Source organism: Dromiciops gliroides, chromosome 6 (genome assembly GCF_019393635.1).
Source record: "Dromiciops gliroides isolate mDroGli1 chromosome 6, mDroGli1.pri, whole genome shotgun sequence".
NCBI lineage: Eukaryota > Metazoa > Chordata > Mammalia > Microbiotheria > Microbiotheriidae > Dromiciops > Dromiciops gliroides.
This window is the reverse complement of record NC_057866.1, coordinates 160214002-160234630: the sequence shown is the minus strand read 5'-3', so window position 1 is coordinate 160234630 and position 20629 is coordinate 160214002.

The window sequence follows — 20629 nt, the reverse complement described above, 5'->3', positions numbered from 1 at the left end:
TCCCCGAAGATCTTTATTCCCCCAGAAGCACTTGAATTGATCTTGAAACTTGGACGAATCCGATGCTCAGCACATCCCAGAGACATCAGCAGCATGAACGGAGGGAGGTGCTTCATCTCTAAACTCCCATAAATGTCAAGCGAGCATCAAAGTAGGAATCAGATGAAGGAGGGAGACGCTACCTAGAAGCAGCCAGAGATAACTGAAGCCAGGCATCGGGGCAAAGGTCAGCCAGTTACTGCAGAGGGCAACCGCTACCAGAGTCCTTTATCTCCAGGTCACTGAATGAAATCCAGCCAAGTCTCTCCTGACAGAAAATCATTGCCAACCTTGGAGTGGGACGTTTGACAGACAGGGAAATGAGTTTTCCATCTCTATCCAGCGGGCAAGTGTCCGCGTTACATCTGGCACTAAGCAACAGTCCCCAGCTCTGTGGGGAGAGAATAGACATAGTATGCGAACCACCCTCCTGCCTGTGAGGGCAGAGGCTCCGAGGTCAGGGCTGAGGCTTATTGGCAAGTAAGTTCTCTCTGGGCTCCCCAACTCCCAAACCTGCCATTTAATCACAATTTTTTCCTGTTCTTTAAAAAAAAAAAACCTTAGCCAGTTGAGAAATAGAAATTAGGGAATCTCTGAAAAGCATCAAAAGCAGCCCAAATCATAATGACTGTGTTTTCCAAAAGTCCAAGCACTGTTGTCCTCTTTGCTGTCTTTTCCTCATCTATAAGATGGAGATAAGAAGACATCACTGCCTACCTCAGGTGTGTTGTTGTCCAGAAAACAAACCTCCAGGCACTGGAGAAATGTGAATTATTATTGTCCGTGCTGTTGCTTTATCCTTGGGCCTACATCCTTTCATATTTTAGCAAATCACAGATAAGTGATGAGACATGGGATGCTTTAATAATGGGGGAAACACATAGTTCTTCCCTCTCCTCACTTCTTATCTTTCTCCTTCGAGGATAGGAATTCTGAATCTTGTTTTGGATGGTGGGTCCCTTTGGCAGTCTGCTGAAGCCAGCCCCTTCTCTGGGGTAGTTATGATGGTGCCATATGTGTGGAAAGGCTAAAGACAGGAGGGCTGGATCATGGGTGGGTATTCTGTGTTGGCCTATCACATGCTTGTGAATAGCTTTTTTTCTATTGGGTACATAACCAGAATTTGTCCATATCTTTTCATTTTAGAGCCTAATTCAGCACCCAATAAGAACTTTTGCTATGTTTGCTTTCTGAGGGTGAATGTGATTCCTTCATTCATAATATGTAGTAAGAGAGGAAGGCCACCCCACCCTAAGGCCACGTGACCCCAGGAAAATAAGCCTGGTTCTTTGGTCTTTTGGTTTCTTCCAGTGTAAGGAACAGAAGGAGCAACTAGGTAGTACAGTGGATAAAGCGCAGGGCCTGGAGTCAGGAAGACCCATGTTCAAATGTGGCCTTAGACACTTGCTAGCTATATGATGCTGGGCAAGTCACTTCACCTTGTTTGCTTCAGTCTCTTCATCTGTAAAATGAGCTAGAGAAAGAAATGGTGATCCACTCTGGTCTCTTTGCAAGAAAACCCCAAAAGGGGACACAGAGCTTGACACAACTGAAATGACTGCACAACCACCACCAAGGGAATGGAATCTCCAATCATGGCTCAAGCCGTGTGGAGCCAGAATACAGACCACCAGGCTGGGCCTTCCAAACAATCATCCCAGAATAGATGCTCTGAGGAGCAAAGGTCCAGGGACGCCAGCCCAGCAGAAGGCAGCACAACCAGCTCTAGGCTCAATCTTGGTAGAACTAATTCTATGAAGGACCTGTGCTAAACTGAGTCGAGCACCCCGAATCTCCAGATGGAGATGGCGAGCATCTCCTGAGGCAATGTAAAGAGGATTATACCTCAAATATTTGGGGAAATGTCTGTTCTCGATCTATCTTTGAAATGAATATCCCTTTGTAGATGTTAAGTGGTTAAGTGAAACTGAGGTGATAGTCACCAGCCCCTAAAAATGAAGGAACACAGCTGGTGGGGGCTTGAGCCATTGGTAGAAAAAAGATACTTCTTAATCTCTTTGGGGCCTCAGAGAACCTTGGGGCAGAGGGAGGGGGGAGGAAGCAGGGGAGGGCAAAATGTAACAGCCTGTCTTGTTATAGTGCTTAGAACAGGGCCTGGCACCTAGTAGGTACTTAATAAATGCTAGTTGACTGACTGGCCCTAAGAGAGTTGAGTCAGAATCAACATGATACATCATAATGTGTTTTTAAATACATAAAATGAAACGCATAGAATTACAAAGAATTGAAAGGTAGTTATCAAAATATTAAAAAGAGAAGTTCATGGGCCATCCATTCTTTCCATCTTCTGCTCTCCCCATCCTCCCAGACACTGGTACAAAGCTGCCTTCCTGTGTAGATCTAATTCTTAGATAAATAAAATCTCCCCTCCCAGAAGGGCAATACTGCAGCTCATTGTGCAGTTGACATGGCTCTCTAGCTAGCTAATCTGATAACTGTGCCCGAGGAGTGACTCTACTTAGGAGACAGGAATGTGGAAAACACTAGGCTGGTTCAGAGCAGCTGCAGCCCTGCCCAGGGGCATTCCAGAGCCCGCTCAGAACTTGCATCTTCACATTAACACTCTGGGCCAACTGGCCTCTCCTTCAAAATGCACAGTGGAGTTTCGAGGCAGCATTGGTGATTGTTGTTTCTTCCCCAGATGGGAAGACCTGGACACGTCAAGTGAAGTGTTTTCTCAGTGAGGGAAGCTCCCTGACACATGTAATAGGGGGAAAGATCATTACAAGAGGCTGCTTATCTGTATTGTTCATTCATTCATTCATTCAACAAATATTTATAAAGCACCTATTATGTGCTAAACACTGCCAGGCACTGGGTATACAAAGACAAAACCAAAACAGTCTCTTTTTTCTGTTCTATTCTATATGTGGAAGTGTTCGTTTTAGGTGGTATCTGTTAAGGTCAGAATTTCTTTCTAATCAAGTGAAAAATAAATAGAACACACAAAAACTCCATAGTAAATACAAAGTAATCCATTATCTTCCTCCCTCCCCCCCCCCCAAAAAAAAAAACATCTCTTCCACTCCTAAATTTCCTTATCACTGCCTAGGGCACCACCATCTTCCTACGCACTCTGGCTAGAAACCTGGGTGTCATTCTCAACTGATTACTCTCTCACCTCCTATATTAAAATCTATTGCTGAAATCTGTCAACTTTACATTTGTTTTGTAGTGGTTGTTCAGTCATTTTTCAGTTCTGTATGACTCTGTGTGACCCCATTTGGGGTTTTCTTGGCAAAGATACTGGAGTGGTTTGCCATTTCCTTCTCTGACTCATTTTACTGATAAGGAAACTGAGGCAAACAGGATAAAGGGACTTGCCCAGGATCACATAGCTAGTAAGTGCCTGAGGTCAGATTTGAACTTATGAACATAAGTCTTCCTGACTCTAGGCCCTGCATTCTATCTACCAGCACCACCTAGCGTCCCTTTATCTCTATGACATCTCTCAACTATGCCCCCTTCTCTCCTTGGACACGGCCATCACCCTGGTGTAGGCCCTCATTTCCTCACACCTGGACTACTGCAGTAGCTTGCCGGTTGGTCTACATGCCACAAGTCTCTCCAGAGACTACGGTCCATCTTCTATTTAGCTGTAAAGGGATCTTCCTAAAGTGCAAATCTTACCACGTCACCCCCCCCCCCCGCCCCCAGCAGACACCAGGAGCACCCGATCACCTCCAGGTTCAAATAGAAAATACATTCGGCATTCAAAGCCCTGCATAATCGGGCCCCTTCACTACCTCTCTAGTCTTCTCACGTTTTATCCTATACCCACCAACTCCCCATTCCTTGTACAGGACATTCGCTACCTCCTGATTCCAGGTACCTTCACCGGCTGTCTCCTAGGCCTGGGATTCTCTCCCTCCTCGTCTCTGACCTCCCTTCTCCCTTCAAGCCCCAGCTAAAACCCTACTTTTCCCAACCCCCCTCAGCTCCAGGACCTTCCCCCTGTTGGTTCTCTCCAGTCGATCCTGAATGTTCTTGTTTGTACAGAGCTGTTCTCCAGTCACCCCTCCCATTAGACTGTGAGCTCCTTGACAACAAGGATGGTCTTTTAACTTTCTTTGTCTCACCAAGGCTTAGCCTGAGTGACTAATGGAGTGAATTGATTCCAGCAAGTCTAGTCTGGGCCAATGAGGGAAAGGCAGCATGGTGTAGAGAAAGGGATATGGACGTTAGAACCAGGGGAGCTAGGTCTGGCAGCCAGATGGAGCAGTGGATAGAGCACTGGACTTAGAATCAGGAATACTCAGTTACATGAGTTCAAATCTGGCCTCAGGTTTGCATGACCCTGGGCAAATCACTTAACCCAATTTGCCTCAGTTTACTCATCTGTAAAATGAACCGGAGGAGAAGACAACAAACCACTGCAGTGTCTTTGCTGAGAAAACCCTAAAAAAGAGTCGGACGTGACAGAACAACAAAAGCCAGATCCAACTTCTGACTGTACTCCCTCCTGCCTGTGTGACCCCAGGCAAGTGGGCCTTGTTTCCTCACCTATAAAATGAGGCACTTGGCCCAGGTGATCTCTAAGATCTCTTGTGGCTCTAAATCCCATGATTCCCAGAGTTGTCAGCCGAAAAATCCCATGTGTGATTGTTAGATCCCCCCATCCCCTGTCATCTTTCTCATTCTGCCTGACTCTTTGCAGGGGATTTTGGATCTCTAACAGCTCATTATAGAAGAGCCCATAGGTTAGAGTTGTCGTTTTTTGCTTGTCCTTTGTTCTCTGAGAGGACGATGAAAGTGGATCAGTGTCATGACTTGCACTAAATTGGAGGCAGGGCTTGTGCAAAGTCACCAGCCTGACTCTCTCCTGCAGAACCATCTGGGTCCAATGACAAGATATACATCAGGACGACTGGAGATGGCTCCAGATGTTTTGAGGTGTAAGGGGCTAAAATTCTAGCTAGTTAGTCTAAAATATCCAGTGAGTGGTCACTAATAAATCAGAAGCTCTAGCAAAAGTATTTAAGTATTTATTAAAGAGCATTAGGATCTAATGATGAGAGAGAAAGGTAAAAATCTAACTATTTCTAAGAGACCCCATCATCCGACCTGCCATGGCGAGGTCAGGAACAAAAAGGACCCAATGCTTCTGTCTTTCTCCCAGATGCCTCCTGTGAAACTGGAAACATCCTATCCACATGCACATACAGCTCCAAGCTAATTGGCTGGTATCATTGATTGACAGTACCCATGAACAAATGTCACTTCCTGATGCCAAGGAAAGGCCCCATGGCTTGCCCTCAGATACCTTCTCCTATTGGTGGAGCTTTCCTAAAGTAACTCTCCAGCAGGTGGCATCACTCCAATTGTTACAGAGGCAATCAGGGTTAAGTGACTTGCCCAGGGTCACACAGCCAGTGTCTGAAGTCAGATTTTAACTCAGAGTAGGTGTGAGGGAAGGGGTGGGGGGGAATTATGAGACAAGAAGATTAATTGAAAAGGAAACATAGGTGAGAAAGTTAATAACAATGGCCTTCTATAACTCTAAAACTTCTCCCTCTCCCTCTTCTGAATTTACCAAATATGGCTTGAAGACTGACTCCAGCACTGTACTCAGGGAGGAGGGTTGGGCCGGGAAGCCTGGGGTTTGCATCTCAGGGGCAGCTGTGTCTGAATCCTCAGTGGGCAAGCAGCTGCCTTGGGAAGGACAGGAAGCAGCTGCCTTGCTACTTTCTGTAGACTTTCTTATGTAGCTGCACGTCTAAGTCAAGGTCAAGGTCAAGGGGGGGGGCTGCCCCAGAGCTAAGAGTGTCCAGCTATGGCCAACACACACACACACCGCCGGACTTTAAAAAACAAAACAAAACAAAACAAAACAAAAAAAAAAACAACCCTGGCCATATTCCCCAAACCTATCAACGAAATATAAATATATTTTCCAAGCCTGCCCTCTAGTGGAAATTCAAAGACAGCAGCAAAGGAGAAGACTAATAATGTAAATGAGCCAAATTAAGTGAGATTTCTTCTGCTTGTTTTCCCTAAGCCCCTCCACTCTCTTTAATTTAGAAACTACCCCATGGAGTTACCCCTGCTTTTGTTGGAAGCTAATCCTGCCTGTTTGAGACTTCTGAAAAGGGAAAAAAAAAAGATCGGGCCTGGCCTTCAATGCTCTGAAACTGAGTGAAAGTTGTCAAAATTCTAACAATTACAACTTCAGAGAATTGTGGGTGAGGCCTGCCTCCATCCTCTTGGCTGAGAGGTGGTGCACCATGGAGGAGAATGAGGCCTGCACTATCGGCATGGTGTTGATGGGCTTTGTTCTTTGTTCTTCAGAAAGATTCTGTGGGGGAAGACGGGAGTTGTTGGGAAATGGCTGCCTTAAAAAAAAAAAAAAAAAGATCGTCAATGTTTACTAAGAATTTTCCAAAATGACTAGTTAAAAGAAAGGAGAAAAAAAAGCAGCCCCAGGTAACACTGTGTCCCTGTCTTCAGGATCCTTGTTTTGGACTGGTGAGGAAGCCAAGGTTCCGGAACGTGCAGTCAGAATTACATCACACTCCCCCACTCAGGGTTTTTTTTGTGTGTGTGTTTTTTTTTTTTTTTACCTTAGAGGATGTAGGGACAATGAGTCTTTTGTGCTTCTTCCTGGTTCTCCCTGGCCAAGGTCAGCTTTCCCATTGGGACATTACGGCTCTGGCCCAGAGCCCTGATCTTTTCTATAGCTTCTAAATGGGGCAGGGCCTTGGGAGCCACCTCTCAGGCCCCATACACCAACGGAGGGCTTTGAGCCAAGTCCTGAAGTAAGCCAGGACACCGGGTCCTATTCTCTCTGCTGAATGTAGCATCAAGGGGCAGAGGGCAGAGCCTATAGGAACTGAGGCTGAGCTAGAGGCCCCTGGAAAGAGAGTCCTGGGAAGAAAATTGTACCATACCTGAGCGCAAAAGAAGGCAGTGTGCTGCCGCAGAAAACACTGGCATAAGAAGCAAAATACCTGGCTTCAAATCCTGCTTCTGCCATTTAACTACCAATATGACCAGGGGTGCATTATTTCACCTTTCTGAGCCTCAGTGTCTTTTTTTTTTTAAGTGAGGCAATTGGGGTTAAGTGACTTGCCCAGGGTCACACGGCTAGTAAGTGTTAAGTGTCTGAGGCCGGATTTGAACTCAGGTACTCCTGACTCCAGGGCCGGTGCTCTATCCACTTCGCCACCTAGCTAAGTTTCCTCTTATGGAATGATTTACGTAAGTTCCTATAGGGAAAGAATCTCTCAAGGTGTCTTACACCCTAAGATTTTATAAGGGACAATTAAATAGTGACAAAAAAAGAAAACCACCCCACTGCCCTGTTCAGAGCTAGGCACCCTGACTTGAGATACCTGTTGCCCCACTGCTACTGTTACTTCTGCTCCCCCCTCCCTCATCCTCATTCTTCCTCCCCTCTCCCTGCCCCCATCACCCCAATGCTGCCTTCTTAGTTCAGAGGTATGGGAGGAGCCTTCACTGACTTGGTGCTCAGTGGCAGCAGGATGCAGAACCCTCCTGGGCCAAAGCGAAAGAGGGACAGGGCAGCGTCCTGGGCGTCCTTGTTTAAGTTCCAGCTTGCCAGACCCAGCAGCTCTAGGGGCAATGAGTCATTCAATCAACAGGCGTTTATTGAGAATTTGCTTGTGCCAAGCACTGTCCTAAGCATCTGGGGAGATAAAAAAAAATGCAGTCTCTGACCTCAAGAAACCCACATTCTCATGGAAAGGCAACATGTAAATATTGAGGGACATCCAAGATCCCTCCAGAAGGTGGTGATCTCAGAAGAAAGCACCGCAGGAGCTGGAGTGAGCGAGAGAGCCTGAGGAAGGCCTCCTGCAGAAGGCAGGGCGGCAGCTTGAGATACCTTGAAGGAAGCCAAGAGGTAGGGATAAAGACGGAAAAGGGGACAAGCCTCCAACCATGTGTGGGAAACTCATTGCCTGCTAAGTGGGAGGGCCAATTGGGGCAGGAAGGAAGGAAAGGAGACCAGAGTTGGCACTTACTTACTCCCCTGTTGCTGTTTAGGAAAGATAACAGCCTTCTCTGAGCCCTGTGAAGACAGAAAGGATGAGGCTTCTCCCTCTTCTTGTAAAGTCATGTGATTGTGGCAACACCCGACCGAAGCCAACATTCCAAGGAGGGCCCTGGGCTGTTACCTCTGGGAGGGGGGAGCAGCTCCTCGTCAGAACATGGCAGCCCTGGCAATGGCTGGCAATGTGGGATCTAATCACTAGCAAGAAGGAGGTCCTTTTTCCTTAGAAACCAGGAACATTGATAGATTTGAACCCACTTCACAACCCAGTTGTTTCAAACCTCACCACAAATGTCAGCTGGGTCCAGCTCCACAGGGTGAAGCAGCCTGACTTTGGCTCATGGAGAAGCTAGGGAAGGTTACTTGGCTTTTTCATATCAAAGCTTCCCCTTGCCCCTCACCTCAAATCAACCGTGCTGTCAACTGACCTTCAAAAATTTGACAGACCCTAGAAAAGCTGGGGCCAAAGCAAAGTCATTCCTACAGGTCATTTTCTCATATCCTGAAGTTCATAGAACCATAGATTTAGAGCCGGACTTGACATTAGGGATCAGCTAGTCTAATTCCTTCATTTTATATATATATTCATTTATTTATTTTGCAGGGCAATGAGGGTTAAGTGACTTGTCCAAGGTCACACAGCTAGTGTCAAGGCTGGATTTGAACTCAGGTCCAGTCCTTTATCCACTCCACCACCTAGGTGCCCTCCATTCCTTCATTTTAAAGTTGCAGAAATGAGGTGTGGGGTGGTGGTTAAGAAATTTGTGCAAAGTGACACACGTGGTTGTTGTTGTTCAGCAGTGTCTGACTTTCCATGACCCAGTGGACCATACTGTCCATGGAGTTTTCTTGACAAAGATACTGGAGGGGTTTGCCATTTCCTTCTCTGGTGGATTAAGGAAAACAGAAGTCAAGTGACTTGCCCAGGGTCACATAGCTAGCAAGTGTTTGAGGCTGGATCTGAACTCAGGTCTTCCTGACTTCAGAGCCAGTGCTCTCTCCATTGAGAGACCTAGCTGCCCAGACATCTACCTGTCACACTGGTAGGAAGTTACATGTGTGAAATTTGAACTCAGGCCCTCTAATTTGAAATCTAGTACTCTTTCCCCTACATCATGCAGAAGAGATCATCTAAAGGAATTGAGGAGTGCAGACCATAATGTATCCACGCTGACTCCATGAGGTACTTAGTTTTTGAAGGAGCAGAAGGATACAGTGGGAAAGCTACTGGGCGCAGCTGGAGTCAGAGGAGCTGGGTTCAAATCCCAGCACTGCTGTTTGTTATCCATTTGACTTTAGCAAAGTGGCTTAACCCATCAACAAGAATTAGACACCCATTCTACACCAGACAAGGTGCTGAGTACCGGGAACACAGAGACAAAGGAGTTCTCTCAAGGAGCGGCCACTCTGTTGGGTAGATGACATGAGAGTCCCACGAGATGAATATTGGCTCTGATACTCTACTACCCGTCTGCCTGCCTTAGAAGAGTCACTCAGCTTCCTTCAGCCTCAGTTTCTTGGCCTGTAAAGTGAAAGAGAGTCAGACTAGATGACCTCTGAGGTCCCTTCCTGCTGTAGATCTAGCGTCCTATGGACCTATGTGTGTGTATAAAGGTAAGTGTGAGTTTTCCACAAAATAACAGATCAGCAGCAGAGGGGATCAGGAGGAGGGAGCATCATGCAGAAGGAGCTGTTGTGAAGTATGGAGGGACTGCAGTCTGGGCACTGAGACAGTCTGGGCAAAGGACACGGCTGCTGTATTTGAGGAACAGCAAAAAAACGGCCTGTCCTGGGGGGCAGCTAGGTGGCACAGTGGATAAAGCACAGGCCCTGGATCCAGGAGGACCTGAATTCAAATCTGACCTCAGACCCTTGACACTTACTAGCTGTGTGACCCTGGGCAAGTCACTTAAACCCTCATTGCCCTGCAAAAACAAAAACAAAAAAAGAAAAAAAAAGGCCTGTCCTTCTAAACCACAGAGAGCAGATTGGGGAGTAACGTATGAGGCTGGAAAGGTAGACTGAGACCAGGCTGTGAAGGGCCTACAAAGCCAAACCAAGGAATTTGTATGTGATCCCCGAGGCAATAGGAAGCCGTAGGAATTTCTTGAGTAGGAGGGTGACATGGTCAGACCTGCCCTTTATGAAATCTCTCTCGCCTCAGTTCCTCATCCTTAAAATGAGGGATTATATTAGACGAGCTCTAAGACGCCTTCCAGATCTAAATGAATGTTCCTATGACCGTGGGCTATTCCATGGAACCCTTTGATGTGGTCTGAGTTGTTTCTGTAACCAACCTCCTCCCCCCAGCTCCCAACACACACATACTTGAACATTCTACCTTCCATTCCTAATCAACTTCCCTCCGACACCTCAGGTTTTTAGGGCCTAAGAGGAAAGAAAAAGAAAACATTGGCGTGTGCCTCTGTGGGGTGAGGAGATCAGAGTTTATACCCCTCTCACCATTCACAGCAGCCAGGTGGAGGACACTCCTGTAAAACATCCTAGACAAAGGAGGGAAACTTGTTTTAAATAGAGAAGGACATTGAATTCCAGCCTCAAAGAGCCTGGGAAAATGTTGACTGAAGCTCCAAGTAAGGCTCCATAGAGCCAAGAGGACGACGATGATGACGAAGATGACAATGTCGACAATCCCATAATAGTCTCCATGGATCAGTGAAATTTTCTATGATGAGGTTAAACACAGTGGCTCCAGTAGCTGTTCATTTGCATAATAAAGATCAGGGAGTCACCACCTTCTACATCTCTCTTAGTACCAGCAGCTCAGTGTCCTTGATGCAGGACATCACCAATGTGATGTCCTGCAATGATTCTAATCTTTGGCATGCATGTGAAATATCAGCTCCCTGTCTCTGTCTCTGTCTCTGTCTCTTTGTCTCTCTCCCCTTCCCTCCCTCTCTCCCTCTCTCTCTCTGTCATCTCTCTTCTTTCTCCCTCTCTTTCTTTCTCCCCTTTCCTCCCTTCCTTCCTCCCTCCCTTCTTCCCTTCCTCTCTCTCTGTCTCAAGACAACAAATTATGCTTCTAAATGAGAAAGTGCTACCTGTAACGTATAATACAGTCTGAAAATATAGCAGGCCCATCTGTGACCTCTGGTGGTAACCTAGCCAACACTGTTCCCTGCCCCTTCCTCTCAGTGGATAGGTGGACCTCACTTTCAGCTATCATAATTAATCATTAGTCAAAGCGGATACCCCCATCAGTTTCTATCTTGGCAGACAGGGCTGTCCAGCCTGATCATAAATCAAGGAAATACATACTTTAATATCCAATAGAATGTATTTTCAAGCAGCCTCTTTAATCCATAAAGTAACAACATACTTTGCAGAGATCATTCATCATTGACTGAAGGGAAAAAGGAGGTCCTGAGGTGCTGTTTGAAGCAAGGGGAAAAAATCCTGGGGTCAGAGAAAGGTGGATGACAGGGGAAGGAGAAGGGCAATATCTGCTGGGGCTGGATTGATCCAAGGAAGGAAGCAAGGCAGTGATGTTCAGTTAGGAAGGAGTATGATGTGGTACATAGAGCTCTGGTCTTGAAGTAAGGGCACAGAGATCCTAGTCTCAGCTCTACCACTAACTTGCTATGTGACCTTAGGAAAATCAGATCACGTCTCTGGGCCCCAGGGTATGGAAGGAATGGGGTTGGATCATCTCTCCAATGTAGCCCAATTCAACAAACATTTTTTTAAACACTATGTGCAAGGTGCTGAGCTAAGCACTGTCAATATAAACATGAAGCCATGTCTACTAAGGTGATACCACATTTACACAGGTGAAGCCAGTTGAGGAGGAAGAAAGAAAACGACGACCGAGGAGATCAAAAACTTCATAGAGCAGTTGGCCCCTAAATTGACCCTTGAAGGAAGAAAAGGATTCTGAGTGGTGGAAATGGCATAGAGGGTGGCCTGATACAAGCGCAAAGAGGTGGGAAATATTCTTAGAATTTTATCACATTACTCGTTCCCTGACATATTATGATTCACTAAAGGAAGAACAGTTTGTTTAAAAAGAATCTTTTGAAGGTCTGTAACTTCACAGGCTACTCAACGATTCGACAGGGAAAGGGACACAACATCATGTCACTGGGAATAATTGCCCTGGGTTGTTTCTCTTAGACCTTGCCACTGCCTCCACTCATCTTTTTGGAATTCTATACACCTGAATTAATCTCCTAATGAGTCCTAATGAGCCATATTCCTTTCCATCAAAGTTCAGACTCCACACCACTTAGAAAATATGTATGTGTCTGTGTGTACATGTACATATACATCACAGGAGCCAATATCATGGTTCCTGCACAGCTCCCAGAATTCCCCTCAAATATGGCCCCTCTGGTATACTCCCCCAAGTTCAAGGCAGCTGTAGGTTTGGGTTATCGTTCATTCAAGACCTTAACTTACCTTCTATCTTCATGTGTTGTTGCTTTGTTTTGTTTTGAAAACTGGCCAACCAGAGGGCATGTTAGTTCAAAGCAAAAGACTTTTAGATAAGCAGCACGAGAAGAATGAAAAGGGAAATTTCCTCAATTTGTATAGCAGTATACCCTCCCACACTCCGAATAATTATTGCACTGGAGGTCATATGAAACACACAGTGCTACGGAACTGCCAGTATCTTCTGACAATATCGCTGAGAGAACTGCTTTCTCCACCAAGTCTTTTGCTACTCTGTTCTCTCTTTTCAATGCTAGACACCACTCCTGAGCTTCATCTTGGCTGTTTTTTGGGGTTTTTTTTGCTGCTGCTGCTCTTTGCTACCATCTGCTGGTCTTTGACTAGGACACAGGCTCTATCCTAGAGGGGGTCTATTAACTCTTTACCTTGATAACCCCAGGGGCCAGCTTGAGCTTTTTTTGTGATATTAACTAGAGCCAACCAGCTAGACAGTTAGGTGTCTATTTTTATTTGTTTTGTTTTAGCCAAAAAACCCATCTATCCAAGTTGACAGCAAAACAGAAATCAGAGAAGGTATACCTAGGAGAATATATACCAGACAACATAGAGTGATGCATTTCTCCCATTGGGAGCAAGGTATCGGCTCAACCAAAAGAGACATTTCCAGATCTCATCCAAGGGGAAAATTTCCAAAAGTCTCTAGGAAAGCAAATTAGGGATAAGGACATGATGGAAACTGCCAGTTCCTCTCATGTGTGTCTTTGCTTTTTAACTGACTCTTCACCAACCCCAGCCCATTTTTTTTTATCCAGTTTAACTCTTCTCTAAGTTTTTGTCAGAAAAATTCCTTTTAATTCCCAGCATACGGATTCCTTTCCAAGGGGTGTTATAAAGGCTCAAATAAGAAAATGGATGTAAAATATTTTGCAAACTTTAAATCACTATATAAAATCCAGTTATTATGATTATTGTTAGCCTCCAGTCTGGTGATAACTTAATTCCCTGAGCCTTCTACTGCACTCCTGCTGATCTCAAGCAATATTTATAGAGGAAAACAGGAATGTGCAGGTAAATGTTTAACAACCAGGCTCTCTGGAGAAAAATAAATGTATGCACATACACACACTTTTAAATTTAATCTGAATTATTAGCACTTTATTAAGTCTAGACAATTTTTTAAAACCAACAAAATAAACTCTGGTTTTGTAGCAATTTCTGTGATAGAAATGCTCCCACTGAAAATCTAAGGCTGCTCTGACAATTGGGTTATAACTGGATCAGCACACTCTTGTTCCTATCATACCCCTAGTGTGGGCAAATCATTCCCAGGAGCTCCACTTAGCAAAACTGAAAAGGAGCTAGGGTGCCCTGGGGAAATCTTTCTAAACTCTGCCTCGGTGTCCCCTGTCCTGTTCTAGAACCAGCTCTAACAGGAGCCCATTGTTAAATTTCAGAGTGAGTATTTATACAACATAAATTGTTACAGATCTGTGCTTGATTCATTGTTTTGTTCATTGTCTATGCTTAAGAAACTGTTGATGCAGATTAGACTTAAATGTGTGTGCACATGACTATTATGGAAATAAGGTTTTCATAATTACACATATATAACCTATATCAAAATTGATTGTCCTGTTTGGGGGAAGGGAGGAAAATTTGGAACTTAAAATTTTATTAAGAATGAATGTTGTCATTCCCCAATTGAGAAATGGTCAAAGGATATGAACAGGCAGTTTTCTGATGAAGAAACCAAAGCTATCTATTCCCATATGAAAAAATGCTCTAAATCTCTAATGATTAGAGACATGCAAATTAAAACAACTCTGAGGTACCACCTGACACCTATCAGATTGGCTAAAATTACAAAAAAGGAAAATAATTAATTGTTGGAGAAGCTGTGGAAAAATTGGAACACTAATGCATTGTTGGTGGAGCTGTGAACTGATGGAACCATTCTGGAGAGCAATTTGGAATTATGCCCAAAGGGCTATAAAGCTGTGCATACCCTTTGACCCAGCAATACCACTTTTGGGTCTTTTTCCCAAAGAGATCATGGAAAGGGGAGAGGGACCCACATGTACAAAAATATTTATAGCTGTTCTTTACGTGGTGGCAAGGAATTGGAAGTTGAGGGGATGCCCATCAATTGGGGAATGGCTGGACAAGTTGTGGCATATGAATGCAATGGAATACTATTGTGCTGTAAGAAACAATGAGCAGGAGGAGTTCAGAGAAACCTGGAGGGTCTTGCATGAGCTGATGATGACTGAGATGAGCAGAACCAGAAGAACATTGTACACAGTATCATCAACATTGAGTGGTTGATCTACTGTGATGGACTATATTCTTCTCACCAATGCAATGGTACAGAAGAGTTCCAGGGAACTCATGATAGAAGAGGATCTCCAAATCCAGGGGGAAAAAACAGAACTGTGGAGAACCGTGTGCTGAATGAACCATACTATTTCTTTTGTTTTTGATGCTGTTGTTTTTCTATTTTGAGGTTTTCATCATTGCTCTGATTTTTCTCTTATAACATGACTAATGCAGAAATATGTTTAATGTTATTATGTATATATAACCTATATCAGATTACCTGCTGTCTAGGGGAGAGGGGAGGGAGGGAGAAAAATCTGAAATTGGAAAGCTTGTATAAACAAAAGTTGAGAACTATCTTTACATGTAACGGGAAAAAAATAAAATATTAAAAAAAAAAGAATGAATGTTAAAGGGGCAGCTAGGTGGCGTAGTGGATAAAGCACCGGCCCTGGATTCAGGAGTACCTGAGTTCAAATCCAGCCTCAGACACTTGACATTTACTATCTGTGTGACCCTGGGCAAGTCACTTAACCCCCAATGCCCTGAAAAAAAAAAGAATGAATGTTAAAATTGTCTTTACATTAATTAGAAAAAATAAATTGCTATTAGAAAAAAGAAAATGAAGGACAACAACAAAAAATGTGTGCACATATATCTTTCCCCTCCAAATAGCCTAGTTGTTAAACATGTATCAGCACACCTCTATTTTGCTTTAAATATTTCTTTTTCTTTTTGTTTTGTTTGGTTTTGGTTTTGGTGAGGCAATTGGGGTTAAGTGACTTGCCCAGGGTCACACAGCTAGTAAGTGTTGTGTCTGAGGTCAGATTTGAACTCAGGTCCTCCTGATAGGGCTGGTGCTCTATCCACTGTGCCACCTAGCTGCCCCGCTTTAAATATTTCTTGACCTCAGTAGAAATACAATAGGAGGCTGCACTGGAGGATGGTGATGATGATGACGATGATGACAACAACTGGCGCTTACATAGTACTTTTAGGTCTCCATCCATTATCTCATTTGAGCCTGACAATATCTTTTCCTTCTTATATTCCTTTCAGATCAACAGGCTGGGCTGGGAGAATACTGAAAGGTGCTGGTGACCTTTAACATACTTCTCACCCTCCTGACTCCTCACTATTTATGCAATAAAGGTGGTTTCGATGGCATTTCACTATTATGCATTTACCCAAGTGTTAATATTATTTAAGCTTTAAAGGTTTGATTCAGCATTTTTTAAAAAGTACCTAGACCTCAAAAAGTACTGTTTTAAAAGAACTCTTCATCAATTAGTGCCCCGGTTCATTAGTATTAATAATTAATCATATTTGCAGGGAAGTTCTCGTTTTAAAAACTATTAAGTATATAACCAAGTGAAATCCCATATATCCACTAGATTTCATTTAGGCACACAGGGTTACAAGAAACCAAGCTAAAATTGCTTCTACCTTTCCCCCTAGCCTATTAGGTATTATTTCTAGCTATGAACTGAGTAAGTAGCTATTTGCTGAACTAATTAAAGTGAATTATCTCTAGTTTCCAAAATTGGAAAAGTAAGGCCCCCAAGTGGTTAACAGCTAGGGTCTGTGTGTGTGTGTGTGTGTATGTGTGTGTGCGAGTTCGCATGCCTGTGCGTATGTGCAAGTGTACATATACATACACTCAGCCTCTGAATTTATACACACCAAATTTAATCCTAGAGGTTGACCCCCCAAAGTATTATTTTTCCTTGATTCATTGCTTTTACTTGGAATTACAAAGAAAACTTTATAATTATAATAATGTGTATAATATATAATATGTATATTATAATGATATATAGCTCATATCTAGGTTTCCCCAAAGTTAGGTAACCAGGTCCCATGTCCTCTTCCCACACACATCTCAAACAAGCACTCAAGGTGCCAAATCCATATATCGTATAGGACAGCCTTTATTTCAACTCACAGAAAATGCAAGATTCACAGGAAACCATAAAAAGATAAAGAAATCCATAAAGCACTACAATAGCCCACACTCTACCCTTTTAAAGGAAAAAAAAAACCCTTGTAGTCATTATCAGGGCAATCCTTTGACATTCTAGTGAGTCCTTATCCTACATCATCCCTTGTACACTAAGATTCATAGTATCACAGTCTAGTCTCCCCTCAGAAAAGTAAACATATTTTGGGAGCTAAACACACAATCGCCTTGCCATCAGGTCTTCACTGTCAGAATAACTCATGATAATCACGGTAACAGTCGGGGTTGGTCCTCTGCCTCCGTGACGGTTCTTTAATCTTTTAGCTTTGGGAGCTATTTTGTTGAGCTCCTTCACATTCATCAAGAAGCACGCTATTTATTGAGAAAACTCTTTTCCTTCACAAAAGGTGGTGCTCAAACTAAGGTACTGCCAAGAAAGATTATTTAGGAGGTGGTTGCTGGGGATGAGATTCGATTCTCTGGACAATTCGAAGTATGTGTATGCTTTCCCCATGTGCTTCTGCAGGAAATCTCTCAGCCCCTTCCCCTTCCCATCCCTCCTCCCCTGCCCAAGGTGCTACTATTTCTTCTGATGAGAAAGTGCATTTTCAAGATCTCTCCTCTCAGGACATGTGCAAGAATAGGTACCCCGTGCTCCCTCTAGGAGGCAGACATCTTAAATTCCCATGGTGATGTTTGCCAACTGTATAGGTTCTGGCTATCCTCCAGAATGCAGGGCCACTTGCTTACAAGTCTGTCCTCCTGAGTCCCTTATCAGCCAAGACCCAGTATCCTCTTAGTAAGCTGCTGATGGGCAGGCCCATGCTCTTAGGGAGAGCTTCCCCTCAAAAGCCTCCTAACAAATGCTCATACTCTGTGATCATATCAATTAGACTAAGGAATCCATCAAATCATTCAGGTGCTCCCCTGATCAACCTACCTTTTTGTTGTTGTTATTGTTCAGTTGTTTTCAGATGTGTCCAATTCTCCATGACCCCATTTTGAGGTTTTCTTGGCAAAGATACTGGAGAGGTTTGCCATTTCCTTCTCCAGCTCGTTTTATAGATGAGGAAACTGAGGCAAATGGGGTGAAGTGACTTGCCCAAGTTCATACAGCTAGTGAGTGTCTGAGGCCAGATTTGAACTCAGGTCTTCTTGACTCTAGTCACAGCATTCTATCTACTACTCCACCTCGATGCCTCTGACTAATCTGCTTAGCTCACTCCTTCCCAGTTGTGAGGATTAAGTGAAATCTAACAAGATAACTAGCCCTCATGAAACTGCTTTATGTAATATAAGGCACAATACAAATGTAAGTCATTTCTATTGCTTAAGATGTCAGCAGCAGTAGAGCACTGGCCTTCGAGTCAGGGGAGCTGGATTCAAATCTTGGCTTTGCTACTTACTACTTGAGTGACTCCAAGTTAAGTGACTTGGCCCCTTTGGGTCTCATTTTCCCAAATGTGAGGAAGTAGGACAAGTGGATCCTTCAAGTACTAGATCTATAATCCCAATAAGGGAGATTCATGCTCCAGGTATGGACTGTATGATTGATCTTAAGGTCTCCTCCATCTCTGGTGATCCTATGATTCCAACACCCTGAATTTCTTAGTTCTGTCCTAATAAAATCCCCACTTTGCAGCACATTTTAACATCTTTGCAACTCTGCCCAGTATCATTTCCTTGACACTGACCCTTAAAATGAAGTTTTTAACTTCATTTTCTCTACCTGACTATGACTTAATTATGTCATCAAGTCTCTCTCATGCCCAATGGGCTAATACTGATGTTTTAAGTCAGAGATTTTCAACCCTGGGTTTCTTTGACACCCTGGTCTATTTCCAGTTACTTAGAAAAGTATCAAGAAATTCTAAAATTCTACTAGGCAAATGGAAATTAATTCATCTTTCTTCCTTAAAACAGCCATTCCATGTCACAGCAGATTCTGAGGGTAGGGGTGGAGCAGAGTGTAATGAAATCAAACCAATAAAATAACAGCAGGGTGCCCCTCCCCAAAGGCTCAGCATCACCATCCAAAGCACTGCCAGGCTGATATTGAAGGAGGGCAAAACACTAATTTATTCATAAAGTGTCAGGCCTTCCCAGGGAACTTTTCAAATAAAATGTGACACTTATTTAAATATTTACTGGCTTGTTGACCTATTTTCTTGGTTAATTAGGGTTTTTTTAAAGAGCTACCATAACAATGGCAAATTAAGCCAGACAGCCTTAATAGCCAGCTCAGCTATGAAAATCATAGCGGGAGGGGAAATGCTGTTGGAAACATTAGAAAAAACACTCCATGTGGAAAGAGGAGGAATTTTTTTAGCCGTCTGGTGGTTCCGTGGGCTTCTTAATAGATGTTGCAGAAACATGAAACATGTAAAAGCATTTGCTGAGAAGACTGAGCCTCTCAGTCATTACATTTTCTTCTACCTATTTCCCTCATTAAACAGACTACCCTCCAGTTCCTTTATTTTTTCCAGAAAGAGTTTGGACATATTAAGAACTATAGCAGTTGCTACTAAACAAAACAAAACAAAACAAAAGCTACTTTTAAGCTCATTGGCCTTTTAGAAGTTTTCATTGCATTGTACTTTTTTTTTCAAGTGCTCACAGGGTAAGTTAACACTTCCTACTCGTGCCCCTCTCAGAAATAATGTATCCAGGTGCTTCTGGGAAGCTAGCCTTGGAGTATCTAGAACATACTAATTGTCCCTGGTTACAGGGCCTGTGGATTCCTGGGCCACAGAGGAGATGACACCGAGTGCCCTGGCAAAACTGTGGACTAAATTGAAATATAGTCATTGGGTACCATGGATGAAGAGGTAGCCAGTGGAAGGGATTCATGTCTCAAAAAGGATGAGAAGGGGAAAACAATGTGAACATTGAGAGAAACCAAAGGAATAGAGTCACTCTGAGTGCATATCTCTGTTGTTCTCTGAGTACTACTTAAAGACAAGCCAGTGAGCCTGGTCAAAAAGACCTGTGTTCAAATTTAGCCGTCCATACTTAGTAGAAGTGTGAACCTGGGTAAACCACTTAACCTCTGTTTGTCTCTCTTTCCTCAACTATAAAATGGGGATAAAAGTAGCTACTTTGCAAGGTTGTTGGGAGGATCAAATGAAATAATATTTGTAAAGCATTTAGTACGGTGCCTGGCACATGTGTGTGCTCAATCATTTTCAGTCATGTCCAACTCTTAGTGACGCCATTTTGAGGTTTCCTTAGCAAAGACACTGCAGTAGTTTTCCATTTCCTTCTCTAGCTCATTTTACAGATGAAGAAATGAGGCAGACAGGGTTAAGTGACTTACCCAGGGTCACCCAGCTAGTTAAGTGTTTGAGGCTGGATTTGAACTCCTAACTTCCTAACTTCAGGGCCAGTACTCTATCCACTGTGCCACCTAGCTGCCCTTTGGCACATAGTAAGTGCTTCATAAATGTTTACTTTCCTTCCTGCACCTCCTTTCTCTCTTGATCCCATTCACACCTTCCAAACTTGGATAAGGAGTGTTCTTTCCATATGGACACTGGACTATACTCAGTGACTAGTGCCTCTGAAGGATAGAGGCAAGTGGTCATTTCAAAATCCTGTGCCTGGCATTCAAAGCCCTCCACAACCTGCCACCAGCCTACCTTGCCAAATTCATACCATATTATCCCCCTCCCCCCTCATAAGCTATACCCTAGTCATATTGGACAACTCTTTGTCCCCTAAATATGCTCTTCCTTCTACTGCCTTAATTCACAGTAATTTCTCTGACTAGTATAACCTCTTCTGCACATCCTTAATTGCTGAATTTCTACTTATCCTTTACAATGGGGCTTCCTGTGTGTGTGTTTGTGTGCGCATGCACACACATTGCA